Source organism: Meles meles, chromosome 3, assembly GCF_922984935.1.
Source record: "Meles meles chromosome 3, mMelMel3.1 paternal haplotype, whole genome shotgun sequence".
Lineage (NCBI taxonomy): Eukaryota > Metazoa > Chordata > Mammalia > Carnivora > Mustelidae > Meles > Meles meles.
Window position 1 is genome coordinate 15,143,195 of NC_060068.1, and position 16,533 is coordinate 15,159,727.

The window sequence follows — 16,533 nt, forward strand, 5'->3', positions numbered from 1 at the left end:
ATCAGTAAATAAACTATCAAAGCATTAAAGAGGGCAAGAGGAGAAAAGATTTGAGAAAAACTATGGAAAACCCCACAAAACTAGTAACAAAGTGGCAAAAAATACATACCTATCAATAATTACTTTAGAAGTAAAGGAGTAAATGCTCCAATCAAAAGACAAAGGGTGACAAAATGGATAAAAAGACAAGATCATCTATAGGTGGCAGAAGACTCATTTTAGACCTAAAAACACCTGCATATTGAAAATGAGAGTATGGAGAAATATTTACCACACGAATGAATGTCAAAAGAAAGCTAGAATAGTGGACACCTGGGTGGCTCAGTTATTAAGCATCTACCTCTGGCTCAAGTTGTGATCCCATATCAGGCTCCCTACTCAGTGGGAAATCTGCCTAGTCCTCTGCCTCCCCCCTCCACCCAAGTCTTGTGCTCTCTCACTCTCTCTCAAATATATAAATAAATAAAATATTTTTAAAAAAAGAAAGCTGTAGCAACAATACACATATTAAACAGGACAAGCTTTAATAAAAACACTTTAACAAAAGCCAAAGAACACCATATAATAATAAAAAGGACAATCTAACAAGAATATATCACAATTGTAAATACGCATCCAACATTCAAACAACCAAATACATAAAAGTCAATAACAAACATAAAAGAATTAGTTGATAATAATACAACAATTGTGGGGAACATTAACATTACCCTTACCTCAAAGGTCAGATAGTCTAATTAGAAAAACAGCAAGGAAACAATAGGTTTGAATAATACACTGTAAGAGATGGATTTAACAGGTATTTTAAAAAATATTTTGTTTATTTGTTTGAAAGAAAGAGAGAGTAAAGGCATGAATGGGGAGAGGAGAGGGGTAGAGGGAGAAGCAGAGCCCCAGTTGAGCAGGGAGCCTGACGAGGGGCTAGGTCCCAGGACCAGAGATCATGACCTGAACCAAAGGCAGATGCTTAACTGACTGAGCCACCCAGGCACCACATTTAACAAATATATTAACAAAATTCCATCCTAAAATAAGAATATGCACTTTTTTTTACTGTACACTGGGCATTCTCCAGAACAGATCACATATTAAGTCACAAAGTAAGTCTTAACAAATTCAAAAAGTTTGAAGTCATACCATGAATATTTTCTGACCATAATACAATGAAACTTGAAGTCAACCACAAGAAAAAATCTGGAAAACCACAAATACATGGGAGTTAATAACATGCTACTAAACCATGAATGCATCAACCAGTAAACCAAAGAAGAAATAGAAAAGTACATGGAAATGCAAGCATAAACAATCTAACCTTACACCTGAAGGAGCTAGGAAAAGAACAACAAAAGTCTAAGACAGCAGAAAGAAGGAAATAATAAAGATTAGAGCAGAAATAAATTATCTAGAAACTAATAAAACACTATGATCAATCAATGAAACCAATAGTTGGTTCTTTGAACAAATCAATAAAATAGATAAACATTCAGCTAGAGTTACCCCCAAAATAGAGAGAGAGAGAGAGAGAGAGAGAGAGAAGACTCAAATAAATGAAATCACAAATGAGAGAAAAGAAATAACAACCAACACCACAGAAATACAATTATAAGAGAATATTATGAAAAGTGATATGCCAAAAATTTGAACCACCTGGAAGAAATGGATAAATTTCCAGAAGGTATAATGCACCAAAAGTGAAACAGAAAGAAACAGAAAATTTGAATAGACTGATAACCAACAAAGACATTGAAACAATAATAAAAAAATTCTCTCAAAAAAATAAAGTCCAGGGCCAGGTGGCTGCACAAACATTTAAAGAGTTAATAGCTATTCTTCTAAAACTATTTCAAAAACTAGTTAAAAGGGAGGAAAACATCCAAACTCATGAGACCAGCATTACCCTGATACCAAAACCAGATAAAGACACCACCAAAACAAACAAACAAGCAAACAAAAAAACTACAGTCCAATATCCCTGATGAACATGGGTAGAAATATCCTCAACAAAATATTATCAAACTGTATTCAACAATGCATTAAAAAAAATCACCACGATCAAGTGAAATTTATTCCTGTGTTACACAGCGTGATTCAGTATTTGCAAATCAAGGAGCGTGATACATCACATCAATTAGAGAAAGCATTAGAATCATATGGTCCTATATACAATGGAATATTACTTATCCATCAGAAAAGATAAATATCTCCCATGTATATCAGCATAGATGGAACTGGAGAGAATTATGCTAAGTGAAATAAGTCAACCAGAGAAAGACAGTTATCATATGGTTTCACTCATATGTGAGACATAAGGAATGGTGCAAAGGACAATAGGGAAAGGAGGGGAAACTGAATGGGAAGACCTCAAAGGGGGAGACAAATCATGAAAGACTCTGGACTCAGGGAAACAAACTGAGGGTTACAGAAGGCGGGGTGGGAGGAGGGGGTTGGGGTAACCAGGTGAAGGATATTAAGGAATGTATGTGCTGTGATGAGCACTGATGTCACATGCAACTAATGAATTGTTAAACACTACATCAAAAACTAATAATGTACTATATGGTGGCTAATTTAACATAACCAAAAAAAAAAAAAAAAAAAGGAAAGGATAAAAAGAAAAAGAAAACCCAAAAGACTCCACCCCAACTTACTAGAAATCATACAGCAATTCAGCTTCATGACAGGATACAAAATCAATGCACAGAAATCAGTTACATTTCTATACACTCACAATGTGACTGAAGAAAAAGAAATTAAGGAATTGATTTCATTTACAGTAGCACCAAAAACCATAAGATACCTAGGAATAAACCAAACCAAAGAGGTAAAGGATCTGTACTCTGGAAACTACAGAACACTTATGAAATAAATGGAGGAAAACAAAAAGAGATGGAAAAAGATTCCATACTCACGGAGTAGAAGAATTAACGTTAAAATGTCTATGCTGCCCAGATCAAGATACACATTCAATGCAATCCCTACCAAAATACCACCTACATTTTTCACAGAACAGGTACAAACAGTCCTAAAATGTGTATGGAACCAGAAAAGACCCTGAATTAACAGGGGAATGTTGAAAAAGAAAACAAAGCCAGGAGCATCACAATGCCTGACTTCAAGCTATACTGCAAAGCTGTGATCATCAACTCAGTACAGTATTGGCACAAAAATAGATGCATAGATCAATAGAACAGAGTAGAGACACCAGAAATGGACCCTCAAATCTATGGTCAACTAATCTTCGACAAATAAGGAAAGCATATCCAATGATAAAACAAAAACAAAAACTTCTCTTTAATAAATGGTGCTGGAAGAATTGGACAGCCACATGCAGAAGAACTGGACAGCCACGTGCAGAAGAATGAGACTGGACCATTCTCTTACACCATACATAAAGATAAACTCCAAATGGATGAAAGAACTCACGGTGAGACAGGAATCCATCAGAATCCTAGAGGAGAACACAGGCAGCAAACTCTTTAACCTTGGCTGCAGCAACTTCTTCCTAGAAAGGTCTCCAAAGGCAAGGAAAACAAAAGCAAAAAGAACTTTAGGGACTTCATCAAGACAAAAAGCTACTGCACAGCAAAGGAAACTCTCAACAAAGCTAAAAGGCAGTCTACAGAATGGGAGAAGGTATTTGCAAATGATATAACAGATAAAGGGCTCATATCCAAGATCTATAAGGAACTTCTCAAACTCATTATCCAAAAAAACGAATAAATCAATCAAGAAATGGGCAAAAGACATGAACAGACACTTCTCTGAGGAAGACACACAAATGGCTAAAAGATACATGAAAACATGTTCCATGTCACTTGACACCAGGGAAATACAAATTAAAACCACAATGAGATATCACCTTATACCAGTCGGAATGGCTAAAATTAACAAGACAGGCAAATGTTGGCAAGGATGGAGACAAAGGGGAGCCATCTTCCACTGTTGGTGAGAATGCAAGTTGGTACAGCCACTATGGAAAATAAGATGGAGGTTCCTCAAGAGGATAAAAATAGAGCTACCCTACAAATACACATTCTTCTTGAGTGCACGTGGAATTTTCTCCAGAACAGACCACATACTGGGTCAGAAATAAGGGCTCAACCAATACCAAAAGATTGATATTACTCCCTGCATATTCTCAGATCACAATGCCTTGAAACAGGAACTCAACCACAGGGAAAAGTTGGGAAGGAACTCAAACACCTAGAAGCTACAGACCACCTTGCTTAAAAATTCTTGGATCAACCAGAAAATCAAAGAAGAACTAAAACAATTCATGGAAACCAATGAGAATGAAGAGACTTCAGTCCAAAACCAATGGGATACAGCAAAGGCAGTCCTAAGGGGGAAATATATAGCCATCCAAGCCTCCCTCAAAAAAATGGAAAAATCCAGAATATACCAGCTGTCTCTACACCTTAAAGAACTCGAGAATCAACAAAAGATTGACTCCACACACAGGAAGGGAAATAATCAAGATTAGAGCAGAGATCAATGAGGGAGAAACCAGAGATACAGTAGAATGTATCAATGAAACTAGAAGCTGTTTTATTGAAAGAATCAATAAGATCAATAAACCACTGGCCACACTAATCCAAAAGAAAAGAGAGAAGGCCCAAATTAATAAAATGATGAATGAAAAGGGAGAGATCACAACTAACACCAAGGAAACAGAAACAATCATCAAAAGTTATTACCAACAGTGATATGCCAATAAGTTAAACAACCTAGATGAAATGGATGCACTCCTGGAAAACTATAAACTTCCCAAATTGAACCAGGAAGAAATGGACAACCTGAATAGACCGTGATCTAGTAAAGAGATTGAAGCAGTGATCAAAAACTCCAAAAAAAAAAAAAAAAAGAGCCCAGGACCTGATGGATTCCCTGGGGAATTCTACCAAACGTTCAAAGAAGAAATAACACCTATTCTCCTGAAGCTGTTCCAAAAAATTGAAGCAGAAGGACAACTTCCAGACTCTTTTTATGAAGCCCGCATTACGCTGATCCCCAAACCAGACAAAGACCCTACCAAAAAGGAGAATTTCAGACCAATATCACTGATGAATATGGATGCAAAGATTCTCAACAAGATCCTAGCAAACAGGAACCAGCAGCACATTAAAAAGATTACCCACCATGACCAGGCGGGATTCATCCCTGGGTTACAAGGTTGGTTCAACATTCGCAAATCAATCAATGTAATAAAAAAAATCAATAAGAGAAGAGAGAAGAACCACATTGTCCTCCCAATTGATGCAGAAAAAGCATTTGACAAAATCCAGCATCCGTTCCTGATGAAAACGCTCCCAAGTATAGGGATAGAGGGAACATTCCTGAACTTCATACAATCTGTCTATAAAAGCCCCACAGCAAATATCATCCTCAATGGGAAAAAGCTTACAGCCTCCCCGTTGGGATCAGGAACACGACAAGGATGCCCACTCTCATCACTCTTGTTCAACACAGTATTAGAAGTCTTAGCAACGGCAATCAGACAACAAAGAGAAATAAAAGGTATCCAAATTGGCAAGGAAGAAGTCAAATTCTCTCTCTTCACAGATGACATGATTCTTTATATGGAAAACCCAAAAGTGTCCACCCCAAAATACTAGAACTCATACAGCAATTCAGTAACGTGGCAGAATACAAATCCATGTACAGAAATCAGTGGCTTTCTTATACACTAACAATGAAAATACAGAAAGGGAAATTAGAGAATCGATTCCATTTACTATAGCACCAAGAACCATAAGATACCTGGGAGTAAACCTAACCAAAGAGGTAAAAGACCTGTACTCGAGGAACTACAGAACACTCATGAAAGAAATTGAAGAAGAAACAAAAAGATGGAAGAACATTCCATGCTCTTGGATCGGAAGAATAAACATTGTCAAAATGTCTATACTGCTTAGAGCAATCTATACTTTTAATGCCATTCCAAAAAAAATTCCAGCAGTATTATTCAAAGAGCTGGAGCAAAGAATCCTAAAATTTGTATGGAATGAGAAGAGACCCCGAATTGCTAAGGAAATGTTGAAAAACAAAAACAAAACTGGCGGCATTACGTTACCTGATTTCAAGCTTTACTACAAAGCTGTGATCACCGAGACAGCGTGGTACTGGCATAAAAACAGACACATAGATCAGTGGAACAGAGGAGAGAGCCCAGATATGGACCCTCAACTCTATGGTCAAATAACCTTCGACAAAACAGGAAAAAATATATACAGTGGAAAAAAGACAGTCTCTTCAATAAATGGTGCAGGGAAAATTAAACAGCTATATGTAGAAGAATGAAACTCGACCATTCTCTTACACCGTACACAAAGATAAACTTGAAATGGATAAAAGACCTCAACATGAGACAGGAATCCATAAGCATCCTAGAGGAGAACATGGGCAGTAACCTCTATGATATCAGCCACAGCAACTTCTTTCAAGATATGTCTCCAAAGGCAGAGGAAACAAAAACCAGAATGAACTTTTGGGACTTCATCAAGATCAAAAGCTTCTCCACAGCAAAGGAAATAGTCCACAAAACAAAGAGGCAACCCACGGAATGGGAGAAGATATTTGCAAATGACAGTACAGACAAAAGGTTGATATCCAGGATCTATAAAATCAGAGAGGATTTTATAGCCATCAGGGAGATTCAAATTAAAACTACATTGAGATACAACCTGACACCAGTTAGAATGGCCAAATTAGCAAGACAGGAAACAACGTGTGTTGGAGAGGATGTGGAGAAAGGGGAACCCTCTTCCACTGTTGGTGGGAATGCAAGTTAGTGTAGCCACTTTGGAGAACAGTGTGGAGATTCCTCAGGAAATTAAAAATAGAGCTTCCCTATGACCCTGTAATTGCACTGCTGGGTATTTACCTCAAAGATACAGATGTAGTGGAAAGAAGAGCCATCTGTACCCCAATGTTTATTACAGCAATGGCCACGGTCGCCAAACTGTGGAAAGAACCAAGATGCCCTTCAACGGAGGAATGGATAAGGATGATGTGGTAGATATACACGATGGAGTATTATGCCTCTTTCAGAAATGATGAATACCCAACTTTTGTAGCAACATGGACGGGACTGGAAGAGATTATGCTGAGTGAAATAAGTCAAGCAGAGAGAGTCAAGTATCATATCGTCTCACTTATTTGTGGGGCATAACAAAGAACACGGAGGACATGGGGAGATGGAGAGGAGAGGGAATTGAGGGAAACTGGAAGGGGAGATGAACCATGAGAGACTATGGACTCTGAAAAACAACCAGAGGATTTTGATGGGGCAGGGTGTAGGAGGTTGAGGAACCAGGTGGTGGGTAATAGGGAGGGCCCATATTGCATGGAGCACTGTGTGTGGTGCAGAAATAATGAATACTATTACACTGAAAAAAGATTATTAAAAAATTAAAATATAAAAAAATAAATTGAAGCAGAAGGAAAACTTTAGTCTCTTTTGATGAAGCCAAGATTATCGTGATCCCCAAACCAGGCAAAGACCCTACAAAAACCGAGAATTTCAGACCCATATCACTGATGAATATGGATGCTAAGATTCTCAACAAGATTGTAGCAAATAAGTTCCAAAGGCACATTAAAAAGATTAACCACCGATTATTTGAGGGGGAGTCAAGATGGCGGGGAACTAGGAGGAGGCACCGTTTCAACCTGTACCCTAAAGTGAGCTGATTACCTACCAGGGAACTCCGACCACCCATGAAATCAGGCTGAGATCAGAATTAAATACGTCTGGATCTCTACAGGAGGAGAAGACACCAGTGGCAGGTAAAGCAGGGTGGGAACATCGGACTGATATTGGAAGATAAACAAAAGGGGGAGGGAGTCACCAGAGGTGACCAATTAAAAATTAATACCCGAATATGAGAGTGCCCTGCCTCTGGGGACCAGCATTAACTTGGAGTCTCGTTGAAAGCACTCAAAAAACAAAGAGCAGAGGATTGCGGGGGAGGGAAATAGTGGGAATCTGGGCTGTTAGGGACAGGGACTAAAGTCCCCGGACCCAGGAGAGCCTCCCCTGGTGCTGAGCCAGAGAGAGTGCGGCAGAGAAATCAGGTCTCCGTCCCTGAGCCGCCAGTGTGCCTGAAGGCCAGCATACCTGAGAACGAGTGGGGCCCAGCTCCCGTGAGGGGCTGGGAGCCTGGCCAGATGGCAATCCTGAAATGCATGCGTCCCACACCCTCCCTTGGGAGAGGTGCTCATAGGCGTTAGCCTGGTTCTCTGGCATCTGGAAAAACCAGACATTCCCAGCCTGGGACAGCGGGAAAATCTCAGTGTGTAATATCTGATTGGAACCTCTCTGGCAGCCTGGAGCTGCCTAGACAGCTGCCACTACCCTGGTATTGGGTACAAGGAGGAGATCCTGCATCCCCAGGGACAGTGACTCAGAACCTACTCTGCCAGCAGCTCTGCAGAGCATTCTGAGGCTTCTCTCTGAGAAGGAGGTCTGGGTGCAGTTTGCTCTCCTCTAAAACTCCAAAAACCATCAAAAGCTGTCAAGGCGAGAGAAAACAGATGAAAGAACATAAAAACCCCCAAAGAACAAAAGCCTGAAAAAAACAGTTTCCTCAGAGCCCACCCCCTTGAGGGGAGCGGGAGGACATAACTCAGGGAACAACATCATTGTCTGAAAACCCACGTGGCAGGCCCCTCTCACAGAAGACCAACCAGGAAGGAAGGAAAAAAAAAAAAAAGAAGATTATAAGAGAACAACCACCACTACTTCACAAATACAAATTTTATTTTTAACTCTTTACCAATATTCTGGTTCTTATCTTTTTTAACACACAGATAATGTTTAACCTATTAACCATCACAGTGAGATGTCCAGTATATCAAATCTCTTAATAACCTTCTAACCTGAACTTTTTGATATATACACCTGTGTTTCTTATTTTGCTTTTCTAATTTTTTTTAATTCTTTTTAATTTTAACTTAGTCTAGTTTATTATTTTTTAATTTTTATTTTCTACTATACATATAGAGTTAAACTTCAAGGTAATCCCCTTTCCCCAACCAATGCTACCCCTATAGGCAAACCAGTTTCTAATCCCCCTGTAACTTAGGAAAGTTGAGTCCCTTAACAAAAACATCAAGATAAATTCAGGAAGAATCAAAATAACCTTCCTCACTCACACTGAGAATTTATAACCACTCTCCCAATTTTTCCTTCTGTCAGTGTTTCTGTGAATTTGTGTTTGTCCTGATAATATATAAATCTTATACTTGGGGTTCTTTCTGATGAGGTTCTTCCCTTTTTTTGCTTATTTTTTCTCTTGTCATATACTTTTATCAGTCTTTTTGTTTGTCTGTTTTTGTTTGTATATTTCATAAATCTTACCTTGTGGCCCATTTGGGATGAGCCTTCTCTTTTATCTTCCCTTTGTTGCCCCTCTCTCTCTCTCTCTCTCTCTATTTTTTTCCTTTTTTTCTTTTCCTTTTTTTTCTTTCTTCTTCTCTATATCTTTTTTTAATATGTTTATTTGTTTATTTACACCATAACAGTGTTCATTGTTTTTTTTTTTTAAAGATTTTATTTATTTATTTGACAGAGAGAGAGATCACAAGTAGGCAGAGAGGCAGGCAGAGAGAGAGGAGGAAGCAGGCTTCCTGCAGAGCAGAGAGCCCGATGTGGGGCTCGATCCCAGGACCCTGAGATCATGACCTGAGCCGAAGGCAGCGGCTTAATCCACTGAGCCACCCAGGCGCCCCGTGTTCATTGTTTTGGCATCATACCCAGTGCTCCATGCAGTACATGTCCTCCCTATTACCCACCACCTGGTTCCTCAACCTCCCACTCCCCCCCCACCCCTTCAAAACCCTCTGGTTGTTTTTCAGAGTCCATAGTCTCTCATGGTTCATCTCCCCTTCCAGTTTGCCTCAACTCCCTCTCCGCACCATCTCCCCATGTCCTCCATGTTATTTGTTATGCTCCACAAATAAGTGAGACCATATGATACTTAACTCTCTCTGCTTGACTTATTTCGCTCAGCATAACCTCTTCCAATCCCGTCCATGTTGCTACAAAAGTTGGGTATTCATCCTTTCTGATGGAGGCATAATAATCCATTGTGTATATGGACCACATCTTCCTTCTCTTTCCTTATCTTTATCTTTTCTTTTTTCTCTCATTTGGGTGGGGAACCCTGATTGAACAGAAGCATTGCAGGGTGCACCTTGACTGCACCACAATCGATACATCCAGCTGCATCTGTTCATTCAGCTCTTACCAAAATGACTAGGAGGAGGAATACCCAACAGAAGAAAAATACAGAGGATGGACCTTCGGCAACAGAGCTAATGGCTATCGACCTAGAAAATATGTTGGAAAAGGAATTCAGACTCACAATTATCCAGGCAATAGCTAGGTTGGAGAAAGCCATGGACGACCAAAGAGAATTGATTAGGGCAGAACTGAAAGCCACCAGGGATGATGTTCAAAATGCTCTCAGTGAGTTCCAATCTAATCTAAATTCTCTAAAAGCTAGGGTAACTGAGACAGAAGATAGAATTGGTGATCTGGAGGACAAACAGATAGAGAGAAAGGATCAGGAGGAAACCTGGAACAAACAGCTCAGAAGCCACGAAAACAGAATCAGGGAAATAATTGATGACATGAAACGTTCCAACATCAGAATTATTGGAATCCCTGAAGGGGAGGATAAAGAAAGAAATCTAGAAGATATAGTGGAAGAAGTTGTCTATGAAAATTTTCCCAATCTCACGAATGGAAACAACGTACATGTCCTAGAGGCAGAGAGATTTCCTCCCAAGATTTTAGATTCTTGAAAGTCCTCACGACACCTTATAGTTAAAATGAGGAATTATGTTTCAAGAGAGACCCTCTTAAAAGCAGCTAGACAAAGAAGCTCCTTATATACAGAGGAAAGCCCATTAGAATAACGTCAGACCTGTCGACAGAGACCTGGCAAGTGAGAAAGGGCTGGCAGAATATATTCAGAGTACTAAATGAGAAGTACATGCAACCAAGAATACTCTATCCAGCAAGACTGACTTTTAGGATTTTTATTTATTTGACAGAGATCACAAGTAGGGAGAGAAGCAGGCAGAGAGAGAGAGGAGGAAGCAGGCTCTGTGCCAAGCAGGGAGCCCGACGCGGGGCTTGATCCCAGGACCCCGGAATCATGACCTGAGCGAAAGGCAGAGGCTTTAACCCATTGAGCCACCCAGGCGCCCCAAGACTGATTTTAAAATGGATGGAGAGATAAAGAGTTTCCAAGACCGGCAAGGCTTAAAAGACAATGTGACCACCAAGCCGACACTGCAGGAAATATTAAGGGGGGTCCTATAAAAGAGAAAAAATCCTAACAATATCATTGAACAGAAATATAGAAAAATCTACAGAAAGACTTCCAAGGTAACACGATGTCAATAAAAACCTATCTCTCAAAAATCACTCTCAATGTGAATGGCCTAAATGTGCCCATAAAACGACAGAGGGTTGCAGATTGGATAAAAAGACAGGACACCTCCATATGTTGTCTACAAGAAACCCATTTTGAACCTAAGGATACACCCAGACTGAAAGTGAAGGGATGGAGAATCATCTTTCATGCCACTGGGCCTCAGAAGAAGGCCATGGTAGCAAATCTCATATCAGATAAATTAGATTTTAAACTAAAGACTGTAGTCAGAGATACAGAAGGACACTACATCATTCTTAAAGGGACTATCGGCCAAGATAATCTAACAATTATAAATATCTACACCTCAATATGGGAGCACCCAATTACATAAGAAAACTATTAATCAAGATAAAGAGTCATATTGATATGAATACATTGATAGTAGGAGATCTTAATACGCTTCTCTCAGAAATAGACAGATCATCAAAGCAGAAAATTAATAAAGAAATAAGAGCATTGAATGAAACATTGGACCAGATGGACCCCATAGACATATACAGAACATTCCACCCTAAAACAACAGAATACTCATTCTTCTCAAGTGCACATGGAACCTTCTCCAGAATAGACCACATACTGGGTCACAAAGCAGGACTCAACCGATACCAAAAGACTGACATTATTCCCTGCATATTCTCCGATCACAATGCTTTGAAACTGGAACTCAATCACAAGGAAAAGTTCAGAAGGAACTCAAACACCTGGAAGCTAAAGACCACCTTGCTTAAGAATGCTTGGATCAACCAGGAGATCAAAGATGAACTTAAACAATTCATGGAAACCAATGAGAATGGAGACACTTCGGTCCAAAACCTATGGGATACAGCAAAGGCAGTTCTAAGGGGGAGATACATAGATATCCAAGTCTCCCTCAAAAAAATGGAAAAATCAAGAATAGACCAGCGGGCTCTACACCTTAAAGAACTGGAGAATCAACAAGTCAAACCAACTCCACATGAAAGAAGGGAAATAATCAAGATTAGAGCAGAGATCAATGAGATAGACACCAGAGATACACTAGAATGTATCAATGCAACTAGAAGCTGGTTTTTTGAGAATCAGTAAGATCAATAAACCACTGGCCACACTAATCCAAAAGAAAAGAGAGAACGCCCAAATTAATAAAATGATGAATGAAAAGGAAATAAGAAATAGAAAATAGGAAATAGAAACAATCATCAGAAATTATTACCAGCAGTTATATGCCAATAAGCTAAGCAACCTAGATGAAATGGATGCATTCCTGGAAAACTATAAACTCCCAAAATTGAACCAGGAAGAAATGGACAACCTGAATAGATTGATATCTAGTAATGAGATTGAAGCAGTGATCAAAAATCTCCCCAAAAACAAGAGCCCAGGACCTGACGGATTCCCTGGGGAATTCTACCAAACTTTAAAAGAAGAAATAACACCAATTTTCCTGAACACCAAATTTCCTGAAGCTGTTCCAAAAAATTGAAAAATTGAAGCAGAAGGAAAACTTCCAGACTCTTTTTATGCAGCCAGCATTACCCTGATCCCCAAACCAGGCAAAGACCCTACCAAAAAGGCAAATTTCAGACCAATATCACTGATGAATATGGATGCAAACATTCTCCACAAGATCCTACCAAACAGGATCCAGCAGCACATTAAAAAGATTACCCACCATGACCAGGTGGGATTCATCCCTGGGTTGCAAGGTTGGTTCAACATTCGCAAATCAATCAATGTGATAGAACAAATCAATAAGAGAAGAGAGAAGACCCACATGGTCCTCTCAATTAATGCAGAAAAAGCATTTGACAAAATCCAGCATCCGTTTCTGATGAAAACACTTCAAAGTATACGGAGAGAGTGAACATTCCTGAACTTCATAAAATCTATGAAAGACCCACAGCAAATATCATCCTCAATGGGAAAAAGCTTGCACCCTCCCTGTTGAGATCAGGAACAAGACAAGGATGCCCACTCTCACCACTCTTGTTCAACATAGTATTAGAAGTCCTGGCAACAGCAATCATACAACAAAGAGAAATAAAAGGTATCCAAATTGGCAAGGAAGAAGTCAAACTCTCTCTCTTCGCACATAACATGATTCTTTTTATGGAAAACCCCAAAAACTCCACCCCCAAACTACTAGACCTCATACAGCAATTCAGTAACGTGGCAGGATACAAAGTCCATGTACAGAAATCAGTGGCTTTCTTATACACTAACAATGAAAATGCAGAAAGGGAAATTAGAGAATCGATTCCATTTACTATAGCACCAAGAACCATAAGATACCTGGGAATAAACCTAACCAAAGAGGTAAAGGACCTGTACTGGAGGAACTACAGAACACTCATGAAAGAAATCGAAAAAGACACAAAAAGATGGAAGACCATTCCATGCTCTTGGAAGTAAGAATAAACATTGTTAAAATGTCTCTACTGCCTAGAGCAAACTATAGTTTTAACGCCATTCCAATCAAAATTCCACCGGTATTTTTTAAAGAGCTGGAGCAAAGAATCCTAAAATTTGTATGGAATCAGAAGAGACCCCAAATTGCTAAGGAAATGTGGAAAAACAAAAACAAAACTGGCGGCATCATATTACCCGATTTCAAGCTTTACTACAAACCTGTGATCACCAAGACAGCGTAGTACTGGCATAAAAACAGACACATTGACCAGTGGAACAGAGTGGAGATCCCAGATATGGACCCTCAACTCTATGGTCAAATAATCTTCGACAAAACAGGGAAAAATATACAATGGAAAAAAGACAGTCTCTTCTGTAAATGGTGCTGGGGAAACTGGACAGCTATATGTAGAAGAATGAAACTCGACCATTCTCTTACACCATACACAAAGATAAACTCGAAGTGGTTAAAAGACCTCAATGTGATACAGGAATCCATCAGAATCCTAGAGGAGAACATAGGCAGTAACCTCTTCGATATCAGCCACAGCAACTTCTTTCAAGATATGTCTCCAAAGGCAGAGGAAACAAAAACCAAAATGAACTTTGGGACTTCATCAAGATCAAAAGCTTCTGCACAGCAAAGGAAACAGTCAACAAAACAAAAAGGCAACCCACGGAATAGAGAAGATATTTGCAAATGACAGTACAGACAAAAGGTTGATATCCAGGATCATTAAAGAACTCCTCCAACTCAACACACACAAAAAAGATAATCATATCAAAAAATGGGCAGAAGATATGAACAGACACTTCTCTGAAGAAGACATACAAATGGCTATCAGACACATGAAAAAATGTTCTTCATCACTAGCCATCAGGGATATTCAAATTAAAACCACATTGAGATACCACCTGACACCAGTTAGAATGGCCAAAATTGGGGCGCCTGGGTCGCTCAGTGGATTAAGCCGCTGCCTTTGGCTCGGGTCATGATCTCAGGGTCCTGGGATGCAGCCCCACATCGGGCTCTCTGCTCCGCAGGGAGCCTGCTTCCTCCTCTCTCTCTGCCTGCCTCTCTGCCTACTTGTGATCTCTCTCTCTGTCAAATAAATAAATAAATTCTTTTTAAAAAAGTAAAGAATGGCCAATATTAGCAAGACAGGAAACAACGTGTGTTGGAGAGGATGTGGAGAAAGGGGAACCGTCTTACACTGTTGGTGGGAATGTAAGTTAGTGCAGCCACTTTGGAGAACAGTGTGGAGATTCCTGAAGAAATTAAGAAGAGAGCTTCCCTATGACCCTGCAATTGCACTGCTGGGTATTTACCCCAAAGATACAGATGTAGTGAAAAGAAGGGCCATCTGTACCCCAATGTTTATTGCAGCAATGGCCACAGTCGCCAAACTGTGGAAAGAACCAAGATGCCCTTCAACAGATGAATGGATAAGGAAGATGTGGTCCATATACACAATGGAGTATTATGCCTCCATCAGAAAGGATGAATACCCAACTTTTGTAGCAACATGGACGGGACTGGAAGAGATTATTCTGAGCGAAATAAGTCAAGCAGAGAGAGTCAAATATCATATGGTCTCACCTATTTGTGGAGCATAACAAAGAATACGGTGGACATGAGGAGATGGAGAGGAGAGGGAGTTGAGGGAAACTGGAAGGGGAGATGAACCATGAGAGACTATGGACTCTGAAAAACAGCCAGAGGGTTTTGAAGGGGTGGGGGGGGGTGGGAGGTTGAGGAACCAGGTGGTGGGTAATAGGGAGGGTATGTACTGCATGGAGCACTGGGTGTGGTGCAAAAACAGTGAACACTGTTACACTGAAAATAACTAAATAAAGAAATAAAAAAAAGATTAACCACCATGACCAAGTGGGATTTATCCCTCAGTTGCAAGGGTGGTCAGCATTCACAAACCAATCAATATGATAGAATAAATCAATAAGGGAAGAGAGAAGAACTGCATGGTCCTCTCAATTGATGCAGAAAAAGCATTTGACAAAATCCAGTATCCGTTCTGGATTAAAACACTTCGAAGTATAGGGATAGAGGGAACATTCCTGATCTTCATAAGATCTATCAATGAAAAACCCACAGAAAATATCATCCTCAATGGGAAAAAGCTGACAGCCTTCCCTTTGAGATCAGGAACACGCAAAGATACCCACTCTCACCAATCTTGTTCAAAATACTATTCGAAGTCAGACAACAAAGAGAAATAAAAGGTATCCAATTTGGCAACGAAGAAGTCAAACTGTCTCCTCAGAGATAACATGATACCTTATATGGAAAACCCAAAAGACTCCACCCCCAAACTACTAGGACTCATATAGCAATTCAGTAATATGCCACGGTACAAAGTCAATGTACAGAAATCAGTGGCTTTCTTATAAACTAACAATGAAACCACAGAAAGGAAAATGAGAGAATTCATTCCATTTACTATAGCACCAAGAACCATAAGATACCTGGGAATAAACCTAACCAAAGAGGTAAAGGATCTGTACTCAAGGAACTACAGAACACTCATGAAAGATATTGAAGAAGACATAAAAATATGGAAGACCATTCCATGCTCTTGGATTGGAAGAATAAACATTGTCAAAATGTCTATACTGCCTAGAGCAATCTAGACTTTTCATGCCATTCTGATCAAAATTCCACCGGTATTTTTCAAAGAGC